The sequence below is a fragment of the Ceratotherium simum genome, chromosome 17 (genome assembly GCF_057802395.1).
Source record: "Ceratotherium simum simum isolate JZ-2026a chromosome 17, ASM5780239v1, whole genome shotgun sequence".
Lineage (NCBI taxonomy): Eukaryota > Metazoa > Chordata > Mammalia > Perissodactyla > Rhinocerotidae > Ceratotherium > Ceratotherium simum.
This window is the reverse complement of record NC_141916.1, coordinates 20,844,406-20,848,367: the sequence shown is the minus strand read 5'-3', so window position 1 is coordinate 20,848,367 and position 3,962 is coordinate 20,844,406. Positions and strand designations below refer to the sequence as shown.

General features: G+C 33.1%; 1 pseudogene; it reads right to left on the bottom strand.

The window, feature by feature from the left end:
- Positions 1-329: 329 nt before the first annotated feature.
- LOC147914747 (small integral membrane protein 30 pseudogene) lies at positions 330-488 on the bottom strand (annotated as a pseudogene).
- Positions 489-3,962: the final 3,474 nt, after the last annotated feature.

The window sequence follows — 3,962 nt, the reverse complement described above, 5'->3', positions numbered from 1 at the left end:
GTTTCAGGAATTCTGAAACTATGAAATATTACTTATGCAAATTTCAGCCACCTTACTTCTTTGACTGCCTTTCTAACCAGAATATACAAATTATAGGCTGCATTTTTCAATGAATTGTTTGTTGTGAAAAAAACATTTTTTCCCATTTAACATATATCAATTTGTTCCATTAGTAGGGAAATATCTAAAAATGTGCAACTACCCTATTTACTGTTTCTTGGGAAGTTTCAGATACACCAAAACAAAAACTTAACCTCAATAGCACAAAGGTTTTCAGGGTGAGATTTGATTCAGGAGGCCCTTCAAAGTCACATCTGTCTGTTTCTCTTTTATGCATATACACTCAAACAAGTACAAATGTCTATAAAGCTGAGAACCATATCAAACAAAAGAGTGGTTGCATCTCTGGCTTCTGCTACTTCGACAACAGGCAGCACCAAAAACAGTGACATAAGGATTAATAGCAATTTGGTCAAAACTGAGGTCATGATGTTGGGATCCTGAGGTGGCAAGATCTTGAGGGCTTAAGATTCCAGAGAAACAGGAGATTAGATAGATAGATAGATAGATAGATAGATAGATAGATAGATAGATAGATAGATAGATAGATACAAAATTCTATCTGGCTTGAAATATTCCATTACTGGAGTTCCAGACACTGAGGCTAACAGGTTCCATTTGACTCTGCTTTCCAGGAAGCAGCCATTATAGGAATTGCGAAGAACAGAGTCTCCAAACTATATTTCCTACAATCCCAGAACTCCTTTTCAGTCTTGTCTAATGTTGGGTGGATTTTCTTTTTGTGGAAGTGATTCTAGGTAAATCTTGGGCACTCCACTCATTTCCCTCTCCTTTCTTCCACATAGTTTTTCTGGATGGCCTTTACTCTCCACAAAGCTTGCCAAGGAAGCATGAGAGAGAGAGATCTGTTTGGATGTGGTGTTTATTTTCCTACTTATAGTGTTTTGAAGTTTGTAGCACTCTCTGTCTTTCAATTATGCTGAGCATGTGTTTTATGCAGTTTTATTTCTTCTTTTTGACCTATATTGCTTTTGGAGCATTTGTGGAGAGATTCAGTTTTAGGTACCCATCATTATCCTTGACTAGCCAGAATGCAGCCATTTTGGTTCTATTTTTGCTACTGAAAAGCCTTACTTTGGTCTAATATCTTTTCTTTGTCAATAATCAGTGTTTTCTCTCTGGCTACTCTTATGACCTTCTCTTTGTATTTGGTATTTTGAAATTTCACTACTTTGGTTATTTTTATTTATCCTGTTTGAGATTTGTTGTCCCTTCTAAATTTAAAGGTAAAATTTTTTCATTAAGTTGGAAAAAATCACTTGGCTGTTATCTTTTGAATATTGTTTCTTCTTCATTCTTTCTGGTCATTACCATATGTTAGTTTTTCTCATTGTATCTGCCACATCTCTTAACTCTTTTATTTTAGTTTATCTCACTGTCTCTTTGAGCTGTGTTCTAGGCAATTCTTTAGCTCCATCTTACAAGTTTTCCAGTTGTTTTTTCTATTATGTGTAATGCACTGTTGAAATGTCTGTTTTTAATTTCCAAAAATATTTTGCAACATAATGTAAGTACTATGTGTTTCTTTCAATATATCTGCCATCATTGATAGTATCGTGTTCCTTCCCATGTTTTGAACTTGATTTTATTTCTTTGAACATCTTAAACATACTTATCTTATATTATTAGCCAACAATTCCATTATCTGAAGATACTAAGGTGTCTAGTTTGATATTTCTTGTTCTAACTGTTGCTCAAAGTGGTTGCTTTGTAATTTTGGATCATCAGCTCATGTTTAGCTGGCCTTCACATATGGAAATCCTGTGCAGTCTATTTTGTGAGAGGATTTATGTTTGCTTCTATCAAGTGCTCCAGACAGATACCACCTCAGACTATCTTATCATAATTATTTGGCTTAGCATAATTATTTGGCTTAGAATTATTATTCTGGGACCATGCATGATGCATAAATCTTGAGTGACACTTTGTGGTTATCAATTTTCAAAGGAGATTTTTTTCCCCCAGAACCCAAGCTAACATAGACAAATATCCATGTTGTTTTCCTCTGCCAGTGAGAAGATTTTTTTCCTTGTCCATTCTTTTATTGAATGTGTAGGCCTTTGAGTGTACAAGCTTTAGTCATGATCTCATTTCCAACTTTCTACGTCATGTGGGTTCAAGGGTTGACTCTTGTTCTAGTATAGTTATCTGAAGCCTCTTATTTATGGAGATCTGCAAACATTCCCTGGAAAACATGGTGTTAGTACCTGATTGTTATTCTGATTTTCAGCTTTTTCTTTAATTTGCCCACTGAGGAGTTTCCTTATTTTCTTGAAAGCTCAGCAAGCATTTTATAGGATTTAAAAAATATTTTGTACAGCATTGCATGGGTTTTATAGTTGTGTGTGTCGGGGGGGATGGAAAGGTGATTCAGAAATGGAAATCCTTCCCCAAATCTTTTTATTTATTGGGATATAATTTATATTCAGTAAAATTTACCCTTTTTAGTGTACAGTTCTATGATATTTGACAAATATATAGTCATGTAACCATGACTGCAATCAAGACACATATCCCAAAGTTCCATCATCCATCATCACAAAAAATTTCCTCATGCCCCTATGTAGTCAATTTAGTCAACTTTTCCATCTACTCCTAAGTATTAGTAGTCACTGGACTGTTTTTTGTGCCTACAGTTTTGCCATCTCCAGAATGTCATATAAATTGAATCATACAGTATGTAGTCTTTTGAGTTTGCCTTCTTTTATTTAGCATAATGCATTTGAGATTCATTCATGTTGCAGTGTATATCAATAGTTTATTTGTTTTTACTTTTGAGTAGTATATCATTGTATAATTGTATCAGTTTGTTTATTCATTCACCATTTGAAGGTATTCTTTCACCACTCAAAACGTCAGTTGGTGATTATGAATAATGTCAATTTTTGGTGATTATGGATAAAGCTGCTATAAATATCTGCATACAGGTTTTTGTGTGAACATTAAGTTTTCATTGGCCCTGAGTAGAAACATAAAAGTAAGATTTCTAGGTTGTATGGTAAATATTTAAATTTATGAGACATTGACAAATTGTGTTACAAAAGGTTGTACCATTTTACATTCCCATGAGCACTGTATAAGTTCCACTTGCATCATTTCTTTGTCAGCACTCGGTATCGTCAGGTTTTAATTTTATTCTACAATTCTAATAAATTTGTAATGTGGTTGAATTGTGATTTTGATTTGTATTTCCATAATGACTAATGATGATGAATATTTTTCTTGTGCTTACATCTTCTTTGGCAAAATATTTGTCAACTATTTTGGCCATTTAAAAAAATCAGGTTTTTTGTTTTCTCATTATTTAGTTTTGAGAATTACTAATATATTTTAAATACAAGTCATTCATCAGAGACATGCTTTGCAAATATTTTCTCCCAATCTTTGCTTGTTTTTTCATTCCCTTAATAGTGACTTTCAAAGAGAAGTAGTTTTAAATTTTGACGAAGTCCAATTTATCAATTTTTTTCTTTTATGGATCGTGTTTTTGGTGTCATATTTAAGAAAACTGTGCCAAAGTCAAGTTCACAAGGAAGTTTTCTAGAAGTTTTATTGTTTTACATGACAAATTCAGGTCTATGATCCATCTTGAGTTAATTTTTTTCATATGGTACATGGTATGAGTTGAAGTCTATTATTTGGCATGTGTACGTTCTGTTTTCCCAGCAACATTTCTTGAAAAGATCATCCTTTCTTTATTGAATTAACTTTGCACCTTGTTGAAAATAAATTGGACATATAAATGAGGATCTATTTCAAGAATCTATTCTGTTCCACAGATTTATATGTCTATAGTTTTGCCAATACCATGCAGCGTTTGATACTGCAGCTTTATAACAAATCTTGAAATCAAGTAATGTGAGTCCTCCAACTTTGTTGTT